Below are 24,495 nucleotides of genomic sequence, written 5' to 3'. Positions count from 1 at the left end.
GACTGGTTTGGGCAATAGCTACCAACAGAAAGGGACTGCCATGAAAGGGCTGTAGTTCAGTAGTTCTCAACCTGTGGTTCTCTACCCCCATTGGGGGGGGGTTGCATATCATATACCCTGCATATCAGATCTTTACATTACGGTTCATAACAATAGCAAGATCATGGTTGTGAAGTAGCAACAAAGCAATGTTATGCTTGGGGGGTCACCACATCATGAGGAGAGTATTACAGAGTTGCAGCATTAGGGAGGGTGGAACCACTGCTCTAGCCCTAGCTTCACAGTTCTTGGTTTTCTGCCTGCTTCAAAGTTCTGCTGACATTTCTCTGATCAGGTGCAGGCTCATCTTCAGTTTGATGGGATGGTTTAAAGAGCAGGAGTAAGCCAGACCTTACTCTCACTGTGTTGCCTCCGACTACATCAAGCAGAGGATTATAAGAGGCATGGTACAGTCCTGACCTCCCCAGCACACAGCCATCAGCCCCAAATAAGAATGATGTGCAGACAGCAAGAAAAGGTACCAGGGTCACATAAGTGCGTGCACACACACACGCACACACACACACACACTGTTAATGTTGGTTTCCTTGGCTATGCCATGCAACACCTGAATCTGTAATAAGAAAGCATGTGTGCCAGGCACACAGGGGAAGGGGCATCAGAGATGACAGGCTACAGCTTTAGGGATGTGCTGGAATGACATCATCTCTGGACACTTCTGTGCAGCCACACAAGGGGATGGATGGAAGCAGAGCCTGGCCAGACCCCTGTGGGGATTTCCCCCACACTGTCCTCCAGACTCACAGTAGTCAGTAGAAAGATTGCAGGTCTGCTCTGTTTTTCTTTCTTCCTTTATTAGCCCCTCTGGCTCCCATACCTCCACCCATCTGCCCTCCTAAGAAGTGATCTTGTCCAGCCACAGTGCATCAGCAGAGTCTATTGGTTACGTCTGAAGATGTGGATTGGGTTGTGCCCAGTGGCATGAATTTCTTCTTATCTAAGGAGAACCGGCAGTCAATTCTTTCATGTCTACAAACTGCTTTGAAGATGAAAAACGGTACATGCGCCTCAAGTGACATTAGTGAGAGTGTTTGTTTTCTCCTTGTAAAAAGTATGTATCTCTGTCCAATGAATGCTCAGACGTCTTAGCCAGAATTTATCTCTGCTTCACATACAAGAAAAGCGGGGCCTCATGTGCATGTACTGGTCATGATAATAGCATTGGCATCCTCAGGTTTATGTGAGGCGTTAGTGATTTATTTGTTTTGCAGGGGAGGGGCAGGCCCCAGCAGTTGAGCATGCTAAACATATGCTCTATCCCTAAGATACATCTCTAACTCCCTCAATTATCCTTTTAAAGATGGCGCTTGTTCCTAACCCCTGTCTCATAGCTGCATGGCTACTTGAATGTCCCCACTTTCCCTCACTGGTGTCTTGCCAACCAAAGTGTGCTAAGCAGTTGTCCCACACAAGCTGTCCTGGGTATGAATGGGTAAGATGTTGGCTCTGCTGAGGAAGATTAAAATCCCAGGCAGGAAAGCCCGCTAGCTTTATGCTTTGAACTGGCCACCAGCAACCCATCTCCCCCACCCATGCCATGGCATATTACTTAACTATCAGCCTTGAAAGCTTGGAATCCTTACAACGTAAGCTTTCCCTTAAGACTCATATTCATGTATATGTATATGTATATGTATATGTATATATATATATGTATATGTATATGTATGTGTGTATCTATGTGTCCAGCCTGTGATTGGCAGGGGCTGCTAGCCTGGCTTCTTCTAGCTCTCTGTTTTTCTTCTTGTCACCAGAATCCATCATCTCTACTACAACTTCACTCTGGCCTATTTAAATCTACTTTACACACCCTAAAAAATCCCTCATCTCCAAGCAGTCAGACTGCTAATCCTTCAACCATGTTGTCATATGCTTGCTTGGAGAGCTCTCCTCTGTCTTCCTGCTTTCCTAGAGTGTCTTCCTTGTCCATCCACTTAATCCGGGAGTCCTCAGTATGAACTGTGTGTTCTAGTCTCTTGAAGAGTTTTAAGTATATATGGATCTCAACAGTAAGAGATCCTACCAGTACAATTAAACGGAAATCTGAGAGGCCCACTAATTTTAAATTCCCCCAAGTGATTCTACTGCTAAGGTTCAGAACTACTATTCAATATTAAACCGCATGCATTCAGCGTAGCCCAAGCCTGCCTGAAGAAAGACTCCCAAGAAGAGTGTGGGAGAAGATGGAACAGAAGACTCAATGGCGATGAGGAACAGGTGCTATGAGGAGCCCATGCTTACTCAAGGCTATGGTGATGTCCAGGCTGGGCTGCTGCCACCAAAGGCTGTGTGTGACACGTGGCTCTACCACAGATAGTGGCTGTGCTAGTATGTGTGGCTTGTGTTAGCACTGAAGGCCATCTGATGTCAATTGCCCAAGAGCATGTTGATCTCTGGGGGCTATGCTGACACCAGAGGGCCAAACTGATCTGAGTGACCTGAGCTGTCATCTGAGGCCATGGGGATGTCCTGCCTGGGCTGCCACTAAAGGCCATGTCTGGGGCTGTGGTCCTATCATAGCCAGGGGCTATGTTGATGTCCCATCAAAGGCCATGCAGATGTTTGTGGTCTGAGTTGCCACCTGAGGCCATGTTGATGTCTGAGCTCTATGCTGAGCTGGCCTCACCATAGAGTGCAGAGGTCTCCTCACCTGCAGCTGGTATGTGTGTGAGTGTGTATGTGCTTGTGTATGTGTGTGAGTGTGTATGTGCTTGTGTATGTGTGTGTGTTTGTGAGTTTGTGTGTATGAATATGTGTGCTTTGTGTATGTGTGTGTCTGTGTTTAACCATTTAGAAAGTTAAGGCAACTTTACATTTAAAATTATATTAAGGTTTTCCAGAGAAACAAGCAGAATATGTATGCTTTCTGGCCATTTTTTACATAGAAATAGGAAAATAACAAGAAATGTACAAAGTTCTAGGACATTATAACTCTGGCCAACAATCTGGTGAGAGATAGCTTGGTCAGTAAAGTGCTTGGCATGAAGACCTGAGTTCAGATCCCCACAGCCATGAGAAAGGCTAAGCGTGGCACAGAAAGCCTGTGGTCCTAGTGCTTGAGAGTTGAAGACAAGTGGACCCTGGAGCTTGCTGGCCAGGCAAGCTGAACTGTTCCAGGCTCAGTGGCCCTATTTCAATTGCCTTCCATTATCCACACATACTCATGGATACACACCTACACACATGTTGTGGTGGTTTGAGTATGCCTACCCAAGGAAGTGTCACTATTTGGAGAGGTTTCCTTTTTTGGAATAGGTGTGTCACTATGAGTGTGGGCTTTAAGACCCTCATCCTAGCTCCATGGAAGCCAGTATTCTGCTAGCAGCCTTCAGATGAAGATGTAGAACTCTCAGCTTCTCTTGTACCATGCCTGCCTGGATGCTGCCATGCTCCCACCTTGATAATAATGGACTGAACATCTGAACCTGTAAGCCAGTCCCAATGAAATGTTGTCTTTGTAAGAGTTGTCTTGGTCATGGTGTCTGTTCACAGCAGTAAAACCCTAATGACTACACTACCTCCTACTTCCCTTGGGACACCCAGGGATTGCAAATCCTGCCCTGTTCTCTTCTGCCCAGCTAGAGCATGAATCAGCTCTTTACTAATCCATTAGAGGTGATGGAATTTTTTTTTACACATCATGGAGACAGAAGATGCTTTAAATGTCATGGCAATGCCAACTTCAGGATTACAACCAGATCTGTGGGCACAGCAATCAACATCTAAATCCATAGTGCATAAACCTATCCCTCAACAGTGCCCAGACCCAGAAGTGTTTGTTGACTTGGACATATAGCAAGAGGTGCCCTCCATCCATCCCATAGAACTCTCTGCCCCTAGACCAGCAGGTCAGTGTGATCCACACTGGACTGAGAGCAACAGAGAAAGACACAGCTGTTGCCTTGTGGAAAGTTCAGTTCCTATAAAAAGCCTTTGCTTTGTGTCTGTCTACCCTTTCTCTTCCCTTGTTGGCCAGGATAGCTTCCAAGAAAACATACTCTGTTTCTGAGATGTGGAAGCAGGCATTGGGGAGCTGGGTCCTCATGGGGTGTCATCATCCTGTGGGCTGTCACCTCTTCTATCTATAGCCACTTTACCTGAATCTGAATCTGCTATAGGGACAGCGGAAGCAGGGCTCAGTTGGCAATGAAAGAGGGGACCTTTGGTAGCTCAGTGGTTCACCACAGAGCATCAGAATTCCCTAGGGGTACAGTCGAGCCGTATTATGCCTGTCCCAACTTCCGGCTGACTTAAGTGACTCTGAGCCCTTCTCTAAGGTTTTGCATCTACTAGCTCTGTTTCCCCCTTCTCCAATCAATTATACCCTAGGACTTTCTCCTTCCACCTGTACCTCACTTTGGGGGCTTCTCTTTCTTCTTCAAGGTTTTTGCCTCCTGAACTTGACCCAGTGTACTTGTCAAATAGAACAAGAAGACAATGAAAAACCAAACCTCAAGTACAATGTCCCCACCAAACTCCTACTACCTTCAGTCCTTTATAGTGATTTTCTTCTCATTCTAACCTTTTTTGACAAGATCTTTCTATGTAGTGCCAGTGTGCCTGGCCTTATCCTAACTTTTTATGTTAGCTGCTAAGACCAATAAAAATGAACATTTTAGGCTGGCAGGGTAGCTCAGTGATGGAACACTTACTTGCCTAGCACAAATGAGGACCTGATTCCATCCTCAGGACTAAAAATAATCTTCTGGCTTTAGACCTTTAATCTCTTTTCTCACCCAGGAAATGTTAGGGAGCAGTGAAATTTCATAGAAAGCTATAAAACCCTCAGATTAGTTGATCTGTCTGCACAGTTTCCTACTTCCTTTGCATCTGAGATTCCTTACTAGAATTTTTGTTGCATGGGGGTGATGTTGCTATTGTTGTTGCCGTTGTTGTTGTTGGTGGTGGTGGTAGCTCCTCTTGAAGGAAATCCCTCCTCAGGAGCAGCTGGCGGACTCCCAGCCCCATTGCTTTGATCCCCTTTTCTCTAACCTCATCTGTCTCTTACCTACCTGTCTGATGGCATTGTCTGTAGCCTTCCATGTTACACTTTTCTAGCTTTCAGACAGCTAAAGTCAGATGCCCCCCTGCCCCAGACATCCCTTACTCTCAAGTACTCCCCAAACCTCTCCCTAGGAGTTGATTTGGGATCACACAAAAGTTTTGCTCTGTCTATCCTGTCATCCTGTGGGCTCTACAAAGCCATCTTCAGGTGAGCATTTTGGTGTTGGATGCATGTCAGTGGGTAGTTGATAATTGTTACCTCTTACTCTGAAGAAAAGAACTCCTGGAGTTGGGATAAGAATTCTGATTAAACTTTCTGCAATATAACCAAGCAAGTGTTTATTCAAAGCCACTGTGGTCCAGATCTTAGCTTCTCCTGTCCATCAGTGTGAGACATGTCAACTGTCAGACAGCCTGGAGCCTCCTCTGAGGATCTTCTATGTACTTGACTCTTCAAAGGACAAGAAGGACTTGCAAAGCTTTAGTGGGGAATCTGTGTTATTTCGCAAGCTATATATTGCAGTCCTATAGCTTGCCTGGTGACTGTTCTTTAAGCCTACACCTCACACAAATGGGAAGGGAAAGCCTGTGAGTTTTGTGCTAATCAATGCTCTTCTGCAAAACTGTCAAAGGTTCATATGTTGCAGGCATGAAGTAACAATATTATCTACAGAGTTCATGCTTGAACAAAAGTGTAAATTACCAAAAAAAGTCACAAAAGTGTCTTGAGACTGAGGTAAAAAGCTGCAGAAATACTTTGCATCAATAGCATGAGGGTCTGAGTTCACTCAAAATTCACATTTAAAAAACTGGCCGTGCAGGGTGGGGAGAATGCCCAGGGAGACACCACCCACTCAGAGTAGAAGGAGAGGGGGATGGAGATGGACTGTGGGAGGCGGGGACTGGGAGGGAGGGGGCAGTGAGCAGGATGTAAAGTGAATAATTAAAAAATAAAATATAATAAAATAAAACTACAAGAATGTGTAGAACACACACACACACACACACACACACACACACACACACACAAACTAGGCACGATCGTGTGTACCAGGGAGGCAGAGAAAGGTGGATCTCTGTGCCTCAGTGCCTAGTCAGTATTGCCTACTTGATGTGTATCAGGCCAATGAGAGAGCATGTTTCAGCAAACAAGGGGTGGGGGAAGTTATCTGAGGAATGACCGTTCAGGTTGTCCTCAGGCCTCCACTCTCTCTCTTTCTCTCTCTCTCTCTCTCTCTCTCTCTCTCTCTCTCTCTCTTTTTCTCTCTCTTTCTCTCTCTCTCTCTCTCTCACACACACACAAACAAACATACATATACACTTAATGTTTTAATTAAATTTCTAAATTTATGCAGAGCTGTGGTTGGCAGGACAGGGATGCATGCACAGCCTTTGGGCCACAGACTTGCTTATAGAATCCTGGTCCTCAATGAGCACTACTGGGAGGTGGCAGAAACTTTAAGAGATTGGACCTAGTGCAATGCCTCAGAACATTAGATTACTGCTCTTGAAGGAGGCTAGGAAATCCTGACTTCTCTCTTTTTTATGTGCTAGTCATAGGGGAGAGTTCTTTAGCTCCACCACATGCTTCCACCTTGATGTGGCATCTTCCCGAAAGTCCAGAGCTATAGATAGATGCAATTGGTCCTTGACTAGAACATCAAATCTATGTTCCATGCATTTTCTTTGTAAGGTGGTAGTCTCAGGTGTTTGTTATAGTAACTGCATCCCAACTAATGGTGACTCTGGGAGTCCATCCGCTGTGAGGCTGGGTGGGGTAACAAAACACTAACATTGCTTAGCTCTAGGACACTCTCTAAAACATGTTGCTATCATAACCACACAAAATACAGAACTTAGCACCACCTCTAACCAGTGTGGTGTTCTGTCAAAACCTCAGCACTGATATCCACTGATAGCACTGTGGGACCTTCCTTAGCTTCCATCCTGGTCTCCTGGTACAGTCAGTGATGGGAAGTTTTCTTATGTAAGTGGATCGCCTGCACCTGGTTCTCATAAGATCCACAGGGATGGCCTTGGTTAATAATTTTTGACAAACAAAGTAAGTAGGAACCAGGATCCACATGCTCAGACCTCAGGTTCCCTCTGGGGCTGTGAAAACCTTCCATGACCGTATGTGGAACACACTCTTCCCTTTAAACCATCCAGACAGGAAACTCAGCAACAGAGTCCAGGGCCTGCAACTCTGGGTGAAGCTTAACCAATAAAAGGGCTGTACATTGTCACTTAAGGGATATTTTTCTGTACAACTGCTGAGTTACTTCCTCAAATTTTCTTCCTTTTTTCGAAAGATTGCTGACTTTGGGGTGAAGAAATCACAACTGATACTTATTAACTCTTAGATCCCCAAGAGAGTGCTATGGGCTCTTTCTTGGTTTTTAGTTGGAAGGGAAAGCTCTTGATGTTTTCTTAAACTAGTCCAAAATTGTCCACTACAGATAATTTTGGGAAAAATTTAGTCTGTGGCTTCTTACACATTGTGAAGAGACTTACCACAAGATGGCGCCTGGCGCGTGATAGTTAATGAAAGGTCTTCCCCACTTTAGGTCCTTGTACTTGGAGTGGAGGCACTTGGCAGAGCTGATGATGTTGTTTCCATGGAGACAAAAGTCTGAATCACTGTATGAGTTTTTAATGGTGGAGACTCTCCTCTTATATCCTTTAACTATGCTGTGCCTTTCAACCAAGTCTTTTCTGGTAACAGCAGCTTGCGACTCCAGACTCTGAGAAATTCCTGGTTAACTTGGCCTCTGAAGGTGCTGGATTTTCTCCCCAATTCCCAGTGGAGTATGTAAAAGGGTCATGTGCTATGTCCTCTCTCTGTTGTGTTTTGTAGTTGTTGATTTAAACCTCAGACCCTTGGTTTCCTTAATTCAAATGTGGGAAGATTGGCAGTATAACTAGGAAACTCAGTGGAGCTATGCTAACTCATTTGTGTAAGGAAGGCTGACTCTGAACTCCAAGGTAAGTGATGCCAGCCACACACACCCCAGCAAACCTGCTAGTGCGTCACTGGATATGCCTGGATTAGCAGATGAACTAAATGGGTTCAGAAGTCACATGTTTTTCAATTCTAGTACAGTAACCACTTTTTCTTTTTCTTTTTGTCTGGGTGGAGAGTGGTTTTAAGACAGGGTTCCTCTGTGTAGCCCTGGCTGTCCTGGAATCTTCTTTGTAGACTAGACTGGTCTTGAACTCACAGATATCCAACAACTTCTGCCTCCTCAGTGCTGGATTTAAATGTCTGCACCACCAAGCCTGGACAACCATATTTTTTTGACATTTGTTATAAGAGTGGAATCAGAGGCATATATCCCTAAAGTGAAATAGACATCTCTGTAGTACCTCCCTGTTGCCATGTGGCAAGGTAAATATTTGTAAGGCTCTACTGCCTCTCTGGATTCAGGACCAGCATCATTGTGTATGAAACTATCTCTGGGGAAGTGAGTCTACCCAGCTCTTATCAGACTCTGTGGTTAGTACTCCTGAATATGACACAATGTCCTGAGGGAAGGGAGGCCTGCAGTTCTTATCTTTATCTCTCAGCTGACATCAGGGCATTCTGGTGGCCAAGGCCAATGAGTCACTTGCAGGAGCCCTGCAAACAAGAGGTGGGGCTAGTAGTGTATGTTGTGGGTGTAAATCCTTAGAATTGGTGTTCTTCTAAGGGATTGTGTTCGGAATTCATTCAGAGGTCGACCAGTTAGCTCTATGGTTGCTGAGGGTCCCACTGAATAAGAAATACCAAACAACACAGGGGTTGCAATGAGATAGAATGTTGTACTTTTCAGACCTTATTTATTTGTTTATTTTGAATTCATGAACTCACTATGTAATCAAGGATGACTTTGAACCCCTGATCCTTCCACCTCCACCTCCCAAGTTCTGGATTTCCAGGTGTGTGCTACTGTATCTAGCTACAAGAGGTAAGCAGAAACACTTGTGATAAGTAGCTGCAAATGTTAGTAAGATGCTCTACCCCCCACTCCATTCTCCTCCCAAGCTCATACTAGCATTATAACTCTGAAGCTTCCCAGCTGCAGAACTTGTTGGTTAAGTAGGTCAGACAGTGTGGGGACAGAACTAAACCACCAGGGATAAGAGAGAAGAGGCTGGGTTTGATGCTTTCTACATAGCTACCTGTCTCTGATCCAGGCTGTCATATGCAAACAAATATGTAAGGAATGTGGACTTGTGGAATGAGCCAATGGGAGCACCTTGGGTGCTCACCTGACAAGAGGAGGGTGAGTCTCTGGGAGAATAAGGGGTCCACCAGCAAGGGAATCACTAAAGAACCCCTGGCTGAGGACCTCAGATTCTCATCTTGTCTTGTTTCCACAGGTACTCCAGAACAATAGAAGTTACATTTGTCCTGAATTGGCAAGAATGGTTTGATCTTAAATATTCTTCCTGTTTGGTTCTGAAAAATATAGTTTTACTTATCCGTCTGGTCTCATGTTCTAATTTTTGCCTCTGACAGATAGCACATGCTGCTAGATATGGATCATTTGATAAATCACCAGGCTGGGGTCTGGAAATTGCTGGTGTCAATCACAGTGTATGCCACTGCTACTTGTAAGTGGATTTGAAATTGCGGAATAAGATGAGATGGACCAAAGGCCCTGCTAAATGGAGCTAAATATCTTCAGAGAACTGTGAGTTTTTCCAGAAGAGCCTTTCTTGAAATATAAATGAGTTCAGTGAAACAAAAATTCAGTCTTCTGCTTCTACAATTTTCTGCTTGCGCAGCCTAATGGCTTCCCCTTCTGGTTTACATTTGACTGACACTATTTCTTTGACTGTATTTCATTCCCTTTCTTCAATTCTTTTTTGTTTTGCCAAAGTAGTTTCTTGACTAGTTCCTCACGGTGGGCACTGGGTAGGAAAACTCAGTTCTTTTGTGCCTTTTCACATGCTGATGATCATTTGAGTGGGAAGAGACTCTAAATCCAAACTCATTTCCCATAAACATTTTGAACAAATTATTTTATTGTCTTGAATCGTAATTAAGTTTTAAAACTTTGTGTTTTTTCTTTCAGGCTATTTCCTTTAGCTGTCTCTCCACCCTTTTCTACTTCAGCTGGGCGTCTCCTCAGAGCAGAGTCAGCTGGGCGTCTCCTCAGAGCAGAGTGAGAGACACTTTCATCCTCCTGAGAGATGCTGCCTCCAGAGGATGAAAAGCTTCCACGCTAGGGGCCAGAAGTTGGATCTTTTATGGAATTTGCGATTCATCACCAAGAGCCCAAAAGATTAATTTGCTCCTCTTGTGTTTCTAATCACATGGGCCGTACTCTAGTACATTAACATTGTTTGAACAGACCTAGGAAGCTCACCTTCCCAACAAAGCAGCAGGAAACAGAACATCTCTTTGGCAAATTGTCGACTTCCTGGTCTAAGAAAAACATCCCTTCAACTTATACTGAGTCAGGTGGTAGAAGATGGCTAGAACGCATGGATGCCAATAAGAGAAAGGGGCAGTTGGATTTTCTTTGTGGAGGGTGAGAACCAGTCATAACTCCCATAGCTGTCATGAGTAGGAATTGGGATTCAGCCCAAGGGAAAACTTGCTGGCATTTGGGGCCAGCTAAGGGCAGGATCGACTGCCATGGGAATCTCTGAGTTTTTCTTGGTAAGTTACTAAACGGTGGAGATATATGTCAAATCCTAGAACATACAGGATGCCCAGAATTCATGATCATGTGAGAATTGTTTGTCATACTTAGAGAAATGACTAGAACACAGTAGATGCTCAATACAAGCTAAATGAAATGATCATGAGCTTAATTATACCTTCGCTTTTGAAACGAATGATGTCACTGGTTTTGTTTGCTCCAACATTCACAATGTTTCACATAATAATTCACGACTACCTTAGATACTTATATTGAACTTATAGAATATTCTTTCATAAAACAGTAGCTAAGTTTGAAGTGGTGAGCCAGTCATGATTCCCAGCTTTACCACTTAAAGCACTTCTCCTTACCATCAAGTACTTGGTATTGGGAGTCAGACAGGATTGTGCATGCTTGTAATCCAGCACCTGAGAGGCAGAGGCAGGCAGATTACCATAAGTTTGAGGCCAACCTGGACTCCAATGGTCAGACCTTGTTTAAAACATGGAAATAAAACTAAACACTGGTGTTGGGTTTGTGATGGGTCTCATCAGGTGAAAGCTTGTCTAACATGAGCAAAGCTCTGGGTTCCATTAACATGTTAAAGACAAAACAAACCACCTTGGTATCCTACAGATGAAATCAACAGCACAATTAAACACAAAGCTCTATAATCTTTTGAGTAGGCATGGGCAGAGGGCTTTAAACTAATAGGAAGCAGGCTTCTGGTATGGGAAATATGGCTTTTGTCCCTGATGAAGGAGGCATACCAGAGTGTGGTCCATCTCCTCTACCTTCGTCTAGTTGCAGAAGAGAGGGAAACAGACTCGTAAGGAAGAGCCAGTTGTTGATGCTTGTTAGTAAGGTGGAACACTCGACAACATGGCACATGCCAGAAGTGATGTGCTTCACAGCTATAGTCAAGGCCGACAAAGGAAGAAGGAATCTGGCCTCAGTTTTGCCTCTCTATTTGGTTTTTCTCTTTCTCTGCCCTGTCCTGTCTTGAGCATGACAGGGACTTGGCTATCAAGTTCATTTTGCCGTCTAACTCACTATGTAGTCCAAACTGACCTCAAAGTTACAACAGTCCTCCTGCCTCAGCCTGTTGAATAATGGGGTTACAGGTGTGCACTACCAAGAGGCCAGTTCTCTTCAGTATCAAGAATTACACTTGATTTGATGAGAGGAAACTTCTTTCTCTATGAATATACAAGTTTATAGGAAGCTACAAAACAAACAAAAAACCCTGTAGTCATTTCCTATCAATTCAACTTTGTTGTCTTGATATCTTTAGGGCTGTCTGTGGTCACACTTAGTTATTCTTTATTAGGCCACATAATTTATTAGAGAAATGAGGGAGATAGTTTACTACAAATTTTGTGGGGAAATTTTTGTAATTATATTTTCCTTACTGACTGTATTATAGATATTTTACCCTCCCAACTTTTGTTTCAGATTTTAGTTTCTCACAGCTAAATTATATTTCCACAGGTGGCCTGACAAAGCTTATGTTTAGGGTACCAGAGACTTTGGGGTCAATCCTAGGACCAAAGGCCAACTATTTGAAATTTATATTGGTATTTGGTGTGGTGTGTGGCGACACACACTTGCTGTCTTGTAATGCGCCTCCCTCTGTGTCCTGCCCACCCCACCCCACTCCAGTTACTGTCCTTAGTGCTCCTCTGCCCAGCTCACACCATGACTTGCTCCATTTGGAAGTCCATCTCAGTTGCGAGCACATACCTCTTAGCCTTTCTGCTCACTCCATGCTCTCCCATCCAGTGGACATTACTTAGAACACATTTTGGTTTTTAAATCAGCATATGCTATTGAAAACGATGTTTTCACTGTGGTACCTTTCCATGTGGAGTGAACTTTGGTTACTCTGACTGCCTGCTTCTGGTACAGTCTCCATCCTCCCAGCCCTGTCTACTCCCCTTCCTCTTCCCAAATAATCTTCCCGCTTCCAAGGTTTTGTCTTTTTCAATCTAGTCGGCACCATGAGAGAAACCAGAAGAAATTTTATTTTCTGAGTCTCCTTAATTGACTTCATTTCCCTGCGCATGACAGAATTTCGTTGTTCTTTTTATTCTTTTATTTTTTATTGTATGTGCATGTACATGAGCTTGCACTCATTTCTTTGTGAAGGTCATCCAGTACCTTCTCTGTCACTTTCACCTAGACCAGCCAGTGAGTTTCTGGGATCTGCCCATCTCTGTCCCCCAGCACTTGGGTTCCAGTTGCAAGCTACCATACTCAGCTTTACATGGGTCCTGGAGATCTCCATTCAGATTCTTAGGTTTGTGTGACAAGCACTTACCCACTCAGTCACCTCTCCAGCTGAACTTTGTTCTTTACATTGAATAATGGTCTTTAAATGTGTGTGTGTGTGTGTGTGTGTGTGTGTGTGTGTGTGTGTGTATGCCACACATTCTTTATCCATTCATCTATTGATGGCTACCTAGGCTGATTCCATAGCTTGGCTATTGTGAATAGTTAGAGAGTAAAGGTGGATGTGCAGACATTGCTACTGTCCTCTGTCTCTGAGTCCTTTGGGTATCTATCTACCCAGGAGTGTCCTAGCTGGACCCTATGGTTTACTTCAAGGAGCTGTCATCCTAATTTCCCTAGTGGTGGGGTTCATTTACATTCCCACTAATAACTATAAGGGCTCCTTCAGAACTCAACTTATGCAAATAAGATGCCTTATGCAAATACAATGAGTTCCCACTACCCAGTAGACCTTGTAGAGAGCAGTCACTGCCCAAAGAGGAGCTGTATCACAGAACACCCAGAATTGGGAATCAGCTAGTTTGTTTTAGGGGTTGGTTTAATTACTGACCTTAAGCCTGGGACTGAAAACAAAAAGACATGGCAAACCTCTTTATTCAATACTTAGCAGATAGAGGTATTATTTCACACAGTAAATCATGTAGGTGTTTGGTGTACCATCTGATGAATTTTGACATCTGCACACTCCACCTCTTCAAGGTAAACACATTGCTGTTAACCCAGAAAGGCCCCCACACTCTGTTCTAGCTGGCTTCTCATAAGAGCGACAAGCAGTATTCTAATCTCTGTCATTTAGTGTTCTTTTGTTTATTTTAAATTCCATACAGATAGACTAGCTTAATTTAATATTTGCTTTGTGTCTGACATCTTTTTTCAACCTTAATACTTTTGAAATTCACATGAATTTTGTTCTATACGTTAGTAATTTGATCCTAATAAAAGCTAGTAATTTTTATTGTTAAGTAGTATTAATTATATTATATTAATATATTATAATAATTCATTCATTATATTAATTCACCAAAACGTTTTAAGTCGTCTGTTTGTGTTTATGTATATGTATGTGTGTATCTTTAAAATTTCTGGACTATTCAGAACAAACCTAATAGAAACAATGGTGGCCAGTATGCATGCTTTTCCCCCCAGTAACTTAACACAAGCTGGAGTCACCTTTGGAATCTTCGTTGGGGAATCACCTCCATCAGGTTGGCCCCTGAGTGAGCATGTGGGGCATTGTAGTCCCTTTAACATTAGAAAACTCCAATTGTCATGACTTCTTGCCAATATTTAATAGTGTTAGTCTTTTTAGATTCCTCTTTCAGTGGGTGGGCAGTAGCATGCGACTCTGGTTTTTATTTGCTTTTACCTGAGGACTGATGATTCTGCTTGCCCTCACTGCTTGCATACTGTAACTACTGTGAAACGGCCACTATAGTCCTCTGCTTATTTAAAAATGGGCTGTCATTTCATTTTTTTTTATTTAGAAAAATTCTTTTTCTACTCTGCATCTAAGGTCACTGCCAGATGGGCATATTTCTCCTGTACTGTGGCTTGTGCTTTTCAATTTCTTGATGATACAGTTGGAGCAAACATATTTAACCTTTGACTGTGTTGGACTTACCCATCCTTTCTCAGTTGCTTCTTTCCTTTCTGTCTCTTGACTGAGAGATTGTTGCAGTCCACACTAACACAGGGGTGCCCCAGCTGCTTTCTCTTGGAGATGTCTGATTTTAGTTTTGACATAGGGAGTCTTAAGAGCCATCTTAAATAATTATTCTGTGCTGCTCCACATGCTTGCCCACAGGCCCACCTGATGGCAGCAATCCCTCAGAAGAGTCTCCTCTTCCCACTGACTTCAGCTTGTACTGATCCCAAAGAAATAAAAACACACAGATGCTGTCCAGCGTTGTTTATATCAGACCTCACCAGCGTTGTTTATATCAGACCTCACCAGCGTTGTTTATATCAGACCTCACCAGCGTTGTTTATATCAGACCTCACCTTTTGTCTAGATGGGTGTTTAGTACTTCCAGAGTAATTTGTCAAAGTGAATTTCCCCACAGAATCACCTGGGAATGATCTTTGAAAGCCAAGCGATGCATTTTGTATGTTCTATATTCAGGCATGTACACACATTGACAAATATATGTGTCTGCATTCTGTCCCATGGATTTATTAACTGATCTTTCCCCAAATACCATGCTCTCTTATAATTTAGTATCTCCTAATACTGGGTGGTAAAAAACTATAAAATTCCCAGCTTTTTTTTTTTTAATCCCCAGATCATTTTGGATAAGTTTTTATACTTTACGACAAGTTTGCTAATTTTTACAAAAAAAATTGTTTGGAAGGATTTTAACAGAGCTAATATTGAATTTACAGACAGATTTGGGGAAAGTTGAAACTACCTTAACAAATTGAGTCTTCTGACTCAAAAATATAGCACTAACCACGCATTTGAGTACTTATTTTTTCTCAATAATATTTCACAGTCTGATTGTGCTCATATGTGTGCATGTGCATTTGTGTACATGTGTATGTGGAGGTTAGAGGTCAAAATGCAGTACTGTTACTTAGAAAACGTCCATCTTGTTTTATAAGGCAAGATTTCTTTTTCTTTTTTTAAAATGTTACTTATTTTTATCTGTGTATATGTGCTTTGTTGTCTGTATGCGTACCATATGCATGCAGTACCCCTGGAAGCCAGAAAAGGGTGTCAGATCTCCTGGAACTGGAGTTACAGGTGGTTGTGAGCCACCATGTGGATTTTGGGATCTGTACTAGTGTCTCCTGCGAGAGGAGCAGTTTTAATTGCTGGGCCATTTCTTTACTCCACAGACATGCTTTCTCAATGGGACCTGGGGCTTGTGGATTGTACTAAGCTGACTGGTGAGTAAGGCCCAAGGGCCCTCCCGTGTCCACCTCCTGGTCCTGGGATTACAAGTGCACACTACTACACCTGGCTTTTTGTGGGGAAGCTGGGACTTGAACTCAGGTCCTCCAGCTTGCACAGCAGGTTCTTTACTGATTGAGCCATCTCCCTAGACCTCTTGCCCCTTTCTTACAAACATGGCAACAGGCCAATGGGATCCAGACGATTCCTCTATGTATTTCCTCTCAGGGGACTGAGGCTGCGTCAAGTTGGCAATTGAAGTTAATAGTATAACCACTGAGCTCTACCTAGCTGTGAGGCTGAGTTGTGGGGAAGAGAACTGAGGCAAGACCCACAGGGCCTGGGACCACAGTAGTTTTCTCAGGGGATTCACTGCAAGTTCAGCCACCCTTTTGTCTCCTTAGGTCAGGAGTGTCTCAATTTCATTGCTACAACTAGCTCCTGTGTACAGGTGTCCATATTTCCAAATCGAACACATACATGTGTTCCCTTTACCACTTCAGGGGTCCACTGCCTGGGTCCATAAGGTGCTCACCCAGCTCAGGAAGGTCTTGGTGACCAGTCTCAAGAACGATCTAGAAAGCTTAGCTACCATCTTGGAACGTCCAGTCTGTGACATGCTGGGGCCACCCCACGGTCTTGTTCCAGGTAGACATAGATTACTTTGCTAGCTGGAGGGAGGGTGGGGTAGTTTTCCTCTTAGGGAGATTTCTGCGAAGCAATGGAAAACACTCATGGATTAAATGAAGCAGGAAAGCCAGTTGATGGTTGTGGTGAAAGACTTTGGTTTATATGGTTTAAAACCACAAAGGATTGGTAAAACAGGCCACGTGGGCTTGTCTGGGAGATGAAGAACGTGGTTGCATGTGTTTATTGGTATCAGCTACCCTCAAACTCTTGCTGAGGCTCTTGGTTGCCTCGTGGAACATTGCTTTCATTACGTGGTGGCTGTTCCAAGCCTGCACTCCAGCCCCGTGAAAGCTCCTTTTCCTTCCCCTTGAGGCAGGGAATCTCCAGTTTTCATGGACCTTCCTTCATTTGGAATAATCTCAGTTTTCTAATCTCATCTCTGGATTTTTTTTTCTTTTTCTTTATTGGCTGGGGATAAAGCCCAGGACCTCACTCACCCAGCTCTCAATCCCTAGGTCTTGATCCCTCAGCCTTCATCAATGAGCTCTTAGCAATACAGCCTGGCTTCTGGAACATTCCATCCTCACCTGTCCCAGTGCATGCTACCCTGTGGCTCAGGACTGGGCCTCTGCCTACCTAAACTGCCTTTTTTAGCATGAAGCCTCTAATGTTTCATGAGCCACCCTTTATGTGAAGTCACACTAGACTCCCTTTCCTTAGCTCTCCCAGGTGGAGGCTCTACATTTAGTGTGTTGACATGCAGTGTATGACTGGAATCCCAGTGAAAGGAAAATGCAGGCAAGAGGATCCTCCTCAGGGTTGGCTGGCTAGTTAATGTAGCTGAATTGGTGAGCTGCAGGTTCAATAAGAGACCCTGCCTCAAAAATTAGATAGAGAGCAGTTGCAGAAGATATTCATTGCTCACCTCTGCTCCCACATGTGCATGTACATAGAACCATACAAACACATACAAACATATGCAAACACAGAAGTTTAAAAATCACAATAATTAGGGAGAACACCAAATTACAGATGATGTCTGTGCAGTGGGGAACCTGGGGGACCTGGCGCCCAGGATTAGATGGCCTAGGCAGGCAGTAGTCTTAGCGGTTGCAGCTGTGATTGAGCCCTGTGGCTATGGTTGAAGCCACAGGACTTGTGGAGGTAAAACAAAAGACAAGGAGGGAATTCCTGGCACTAAGCTGGGATACCTGATTAAGAACATGGAGGTTAAATCCCTGGAGGGTGATCTACTCATGTTCACACACACTCACATACACACACACACACACACACACACACACACACACGCACACGCACACACACACATGCATACACATGCACACAGAAGTAAGTCAGGTAATAGAAGTACCTAGATCTATCATGGAATCAGTGAACCCCAAATAAGTGGGAATTTCTCAAGGAATCTCATGGGAGAAGGGAGAGGTGCCAGTCAGAGGAGAAACTCAACCTCTACGAAAAAAGATTTCACATAGTTTTAATAATTTGTCAGATCACCTTACAAGACTGAAGCCCAGACAAGAAGGGTCGGGGGTGGGGGTGGGGGAAGGGACCACAGCTTGGCCAGGGTTGGTTAGATGTGCCAGTCTTTGGTCTCCTATTTGAACCTTAATCTCACATCAGGACCATGAAGTGAGGAATTCACAGGGGGATTCTTTGGGTCCCTTTGTTCCTCTTTCCAGTGTAGTCACATTGAATTAATCTTTTTTCCATACTCCACATTATGTGGCTCTTTAATTGACTTATTGAGGTCAGATGGCCAGACCTGACTTAGATCATAGCTTGTGACCCTCAACTCCAGTAACACTATCTTTCTCTCACTATTTTGTTCCATAGAAGATTCTAGAAGACTAGAAAACACAGGTGAGCTGATATTCCTTTTTCATCAGCCCCCCTGCTGCTCTCCAGTGGCTTTGGGCTCCTCATGCTAATACAGCCAAGTCACTGCTGTCAGGCCCAAGGTTAATGGTTGGTGAGAATTAATTCACTGATTAATATGCTGGGGCAGAGCCAGGCCTTTGCTTATGCTGAATTGTGCTTTGGACCCAGAAGTTCTGCCAAAGAGGAGAAAAAAAAAAATCTTAAGATGATACATCTGATATGAGATTGATGTCATTAACTGGAAACCCAGAAAGCCTTCTTCTATTCATTGACTTTGTTGACAACTGTGAGCACAGGCTCTTGCTTTTTTACTCAATAGAGCAAACATGGCCTGTCCTGTCCGATAAGATTTGGTCATAGGTAATGATAGAATTATAACAGCTGACACACCATATTGTATTGGATGTATAAACCACTCTAAGCCTTTTTTTTTTTTTTTTTTTTTGGATTTGACCAGAACCATTTGGAGTTGGTCCTAACCTCTGTGACATCTAGACAGGATTGCCCAAGAATTCAGTTAGTATTGCTCTTCAGTTTCAGAAGCAGCAATGGGGCACAGATTTGCATTCCGTCCTTTCAACTGCTCGGGACAAGAGTTGGAACGATGGTTATGAGTACTCTTGTAAGACATTAGTAACACCAAGAAAGGTGGTATTGTGGAAGAGGCCCACATGGAAAACCGTGTGAATTCTGATTTATTTTTCCTCCTCCTTTTTCTGTCCCCAGTCCCCTCAGTTTCCTTTGGTACTGAGGATGCAACTCAGGGTCTTGAGCATCCAAGGCAAGGGCTATACTGCTGGGCTGCAATCCCAGGGCCAAATGGTTTCTCATTTGATGATACCTCTAACTCATATGCTGTACTATCCTCGGGGACTTTACAAGGCCACACAGGCTACCAAGCATAGTACACATAATTTTAATTTCGACGTTAAGGGCCGTGGAATCACTTTGGAAGTTCCATTACGCATGTAGTCATATTCCCAAAGTGAAGGCTAACACAAATAGGGTGGCCCCTTCAGTCAAACCCCAGCTGATGGCAGCTCGGTGTTGAGAGGGTGTGTTAGTAACCTTCTGTTACTGTAATAAAACACCTGACTTAGTCAGTTTAAAAGAGGAAAGGTTTGCTTTTTGGTGGTAGGGTTAGAGATGTCAGTTCATGGTTGGCTGGCATTATTGCTCTTGGGCTGTGGTGAGGCAGTACAACATGGTGGGAATGAATAGAGGAAACAGGAACTTGCTCATAGACGCTGAGAGGGGGGAGAGGGAGAGGGAGAGGGAGGGAAAGGAGAGGGAGAGGAAGGGGAGGGAGAGGGAGGACAAAGAGAAGGAGGAGGAGAGGAAGAGACCAATGCTCCCAGTCCTCTTGAGAGCATGGTGTCCAGGCGCAAGGCAGCGCCTGGATCACCAACTTAGAGACTGAGCCTCTAATACATAATCCCCTGGGGAACACTTCAGATGCTAACTACAGCAGATGGCCTCCTGGGTTCTTTGGTGGAAAGAATTCTGGTATGGGGCTGGGGACCTATGAACAAGGTCTTCCATGAAGTAGCTCTGCTTTCTTCTGTGATCCGAGAAGTGGGCTTCCATGACAAGGGGCAAACACGGCTAGTCTCCAAGGACCTTCCATGTCTTCTACTTCTGAGTTGATCTCTCTTTCCTCAATCTTGCCCTCATAAGAAGGACAGAGCAGATTTCCTCCACCTGTGTGAGTGTAACTCATGATTATGTGGCATAAGAAACGCCTACATACCTGTTTACCCATTTAAAATATCGCTATTACATTTTATTTGTGTGTGCATGTGTGTATGTATGTATATATGTATGTATGTACATGTGTGCACATGCACTTGCCACAGGCATGCATATAGAAGTCAGAGAACTATTTGTGAAGGTCTGCTTCTATCATGTGGATCCTAAGGATCTAACTCGGGATGTTAAGCTTGGTGGTAAATGTCTTTAGCCACTGAGCCAACTCATCAGCCCCATGTGCCCATCCATAGCATGACACACACCCAAGGGCCTGTCACCCTCTTACCATCTTATCTTCTGCTCTCATCTCTCCCAAGTTTCTGGGTGTACATTATGCATGGCTATATTGAGGCTCCCCCAATACCATGTTTTCTCAAATGGCTACTGTCTCATGATGTTGCCCCTGTCTAGAAGGTTGCTATCCTAAACTTCAGTTGAGGAGTTCTCACTGATGGTTTTAGAGGTGAGTACTTGTTGATTTATATTCCCATAGAACTGGGCATATACTAAGAGACTCTATCCAAAGTTCACTCCATTATAGTCTCAGTGCTGTCTCCACTCCCAATCAAGGGCTCTGTTTCTATCATCATCCTGACACATGTTCTTTATAGTAGATGATCAGTAATATTAGTTGAAAAGAACTGATAACACATATCTTAGAGCTTGAAATGAAATCTCCATTGGAGAAAGCTTAAGAGAGCCCTTCTAAAGGTATACTGAAATGTATTTCCAAATCTTCCAAGCAAGAAATTTATCTTACATGTAGAGAAAGAAAGACATGTTATCTGTTTTTTGAGATAAGATGTATTCTTTTAATCTCATAAATAGAACATTCCTATGCTAACAAATTTAATGATGGAGACAACCACAACTGTGGGTACCAGGAAGCCAAAATTGCTGAAGGCGACCACACTAGCTACAATCTCTATCTACCAATACCTCCTTGAAGACATTTCTCGCTTGAAGAGAGACAGCATAAATTGCCCCATTGAAGGACCTGCTCTGCAGAATCTTTTTTTTTTTTTTTTTTTTTTTTTTTCCAGAATCTTTACTTGGGAATGTCAGGCTTCATTTAAGTGGCACTTGATCTCCAGAGAGGGATTCGCTGAGTAGAAACACCAGGGGAACACTTGAAGCTGTTTAGAGGCAGAAATAGAACCTGCTCCTTGCCATTTTAAGATGTTCTGTTGAAGAAAACCAGGTAAAGTCAAGAAGAAAGAGTCATCTAAGACACTCAAACATCTTTCAGGTCCATGGTTCACTTTAATATGGGGAGAAGAGAATCTATACTAGTATTGTTGTGTTTGGCTAAGAAGTATTCCCTGTAAGACTTGGGTGCTGAGGAAATGATTATAAACCAGTGGATCCAGTCATCGGGAGGTGATCGGTTCATGAGAGTTCTGCCTTATCAATGGGTTAACCCTTTGACAGAGTCTTCATCCTCTGGCATCTTTGGGAGATGATAGGAACTTTAGGAGGTGGGGTCTACTTGAAGGAAACAGTTGACTTTGCCCTTGGAGGCCATGTCTCCTCCCGAGTTTTCCCTGTTTCCTGGATCCTTTGAGGTGAATGATTCTGTTTCCCCAATTTCTTTCACCATGATGCCCAAATTTACCATAGCCCAGAGCACAATGACTCAAGTGCTCATGGACTGACAAGGATCATTTCCTCTTTTAAATCATGTATTATACTTGTTACAGTGATGGCCTGTGTGATGGTTTGTATATGCTTGGCCCAGGGAGTGGCACTATTAGGAGGTGGGGCCCTGTTGGAGCAGGTGTGGCCATCACTGGGTATGGGCTTTGAGACCCTCATCCTAGCTGCCTGGAAGCCAGTATTCTGCTAGCAGCCTTCAGATGAAGATGTAGAACTCTCAGCTCCTCCTGCACCATGCCTGCCTGGATGCTGCCATGCTTTCACCTTGATGATAATGGACTGAATCTTTGAACCTTGCCTGGATGCTGCTGTTGTGCTAGGGAAATGTTAGTGCTGCTCCCCCAAACAGACAGGATCCAATCTGATGCAACTCACAGCAGGGTCTTTATTCTATTCGAGCTAGCTCAGCTCCCACCCTCAATGCACTGCTGTCACACTGGACAGTTTTGGTGGTGGGGGAGCCCCAAATGTCTTTTGGGGAAAGGTTTTATAGTAAACAGCAAGCAGAGAGTACATGTACAAGCATCTAATTGGAAAGCTCCTGTGGCCTTTAACATAATTGGCTGGTGTTGGGAGTCATATCATAAACTTAACTTCTGCTCCCCTCTGCATTGGTGGTCATTAGGCAGGGGGTGGGCTTATAACCTGGGGGTGCAGGTCTGTTGGGGTAATAACCTGAAAACACTGGTCTTGTTGAAGGTGTAACCTGGAGACACTGGTCTGGTTGGGGATTAGCCTAGAGACTGGAGCTAGGCTCAGGTTTTATTGGGAGGCAACTTGGAAACTAATGCTAGGGACCAGTCTGTTAGTTTATTTGAGTTCAAACTTAGGTCAGGTTCTCTAAAATGGAGTCTGAATGTAAACGATTTGGCATCTCACAGCTGTGTTCCTGCCTTGATGATAATGACTGGACCTCTGAACCTGTAAGCCAGCCCCAATGAAATGTTGTCCATATAAGAGTTGCCTTGGTCATGGTGTCTATTCATGACAGTAAACCCTATCAAAGACACCCTGACTTACTGCGGTTGCTTTAGGAACACCCACCATTGTCATAGCACCCTATCACAGAGACAGCTGGTAGAATCCACCAGTTGAAACAAGTCACAGAATCACCTCTCCACTGATAAATTTTTATACTTGGCATGGTGCTCAATAAATGTTGAGTCAGTCAGTGGATTGAATTCTAGCAACCAAACAAAATACCCAGTGGATCCATTTGTGTAAATTGCTTTAAGGACCAAATCAATTACAATTTTGAGGCAAATAATCTTCTTGTTTGTTTTATTTCTGAGGCTAATCCAAGGACGGTTTAATCAAGGCTGGCACTATTTTATTGTATTTATTAGAATAGTTTAAGATGCAAGTAGAGAAGGTAGGTCCCTGAGGGCAAGGATCAAAGTTTATTTTTCACTCCCCTTACTCAAACACTGGTGCTTGATTCTAGGAAGCAATGCGGCAAATTCAAGATGGTTTTAAAAATGCAAATTATTAAATAAAGCATTGTCTCCACTAATTATATTACTTCAGAGTACTTATTATGGTATTTTGCCATTAGAAATGATCTGACCCCAGTGTAGTAGTGTATGTCTATAGCCAACACTTGGGGATGAAGAAAAAAGATTGAAAGAATGAGGCCATTCTCAGTTTCATAGCAAGACTCTATTTCATGCAAGCAAACAGTAGAGCAAATGAAACCCAAACGAACTGAGTAGATGTTTGTTTTACTATTTTTTAAATTTAATTCATTTTTTTTTTTTTTTACTTATTCACTTTATACCCGCACTCACTGCCCCCATCCTGGTCATCCCCAATCCTTACCCCCTCTCCTCTTCCCCTTCTCTTCTGAGCTGTGGGGCCTCCCCTGAGTATCCCCCAACCCTGGCCCATCAAGTCTGCAAGACTAGGCTCATCCTCTCCAGCACTGAGGCCAGACAAGGCAGCCCAGCTCAAAGAACATATCCCATGGACAGGCAACAGCTTTTGAGATTTTACTCAAAATCTATTTTTTTTCTTTACTATTTTTTCTATTAAACTGAAAAGAAACCAAATCAAACAGCAATAAAAAGCAAAACAGGCTCCCCTTAGTTTCATTAGTATTATTCACAGAAGTTTTGTTCCGTTTCCTTCTGCAAAACAAACTGTGGCTTTAGTAAAGCACATGTAGGAGGGAGAGCTGCTTATTTGAGAAGAAAACAAAAGAAAAAAATCATGTACAAAGCAGGAATTTCACTGTAAACATACAAGGGTCTGCTTCCAGAATGCTCTCCCGTTTGTGAGGATGAGTTCTGACTGAGGGCCAGGCTGCTTCCCTGGAAAAGGCTCTTAAAATACTAAGTAGAAAAAAAAAGTTCCTGACTTTAATTTGATTTTCAGGGATTTAAAGTTTTTTTTTTCACAACCATGGCAATAAGGGAAAACTGGAAGCTCTGAGAGGTAAGAGAAAGCAAGAGAAAAGCAATAATCCATCCATTAAGAATGGATGATATATCCCACTGTCAAAATATGAATCCCCTCAGAATCTGCAGTATTATGACTTTCAACCTCCCTGAACCAAGCTTTGGGCTTTGGGGAAACGGATGAGAGAAATGCTTTCTGCTCTGGGCCAGAGCTTGTCTTTATCCAGCTCAAATGAGTCACTTTGCCCCGTGAAATAGATTCCACTTCTGTCCCAGGGTA

At 43.4% G+C, this 24,495-nt stretch overlaps 1 protein-coding gene and 1 long non-coding RNA gene across 2 annotated transcripts in view; both read left to right on the top strand.

Annotated features, from left to right (window-relative positions):
- The window catches only part of Camk1d (calcium/calmodulin dependent protein kinase ID), a 509,557-nt gene that overhangs the window by 14,695 nt on the left and 470,367 nt on the right, over positions 1 to 24,495 (top strand). The gene's annotated exons all lie outside the window — the stretch shown is intronic.
- LOC116081908 lies at positions 9,125 to 10,837 on the top strand. The gene is made up of 4 exons (XR_004115081.1): positions 9,125 to 9,329; positions 9,427 to 9,474; positions 9,566 to 9,740; positions 10,125 to 10,837. It is a non-coding gene; the product is annotated as an uncharacterized LOC116081908 (long non-coding RNA).

The sequence above is a fragment of the Mastomys coucha genome, unplaced genomic scaffold, assembly GCF_008632895.1.
Source record: "Mastomys coucha isolate ucsf_1 unplaced genomic scaffold, UCSF_Mcou_1 pScaffold7, whole genome shotgun sequence".
Classification (NCBI taxonomy): Eukaryota; Metazoa; Chordata; class Mammalia; order Rodentia; family Muridae; genus Mastomys; species Mastomys coucha.
Note: the sequence above shows the minus strand (reverse complement) of the source record. Positions and strands in the feature narration are given on the sequence as shown.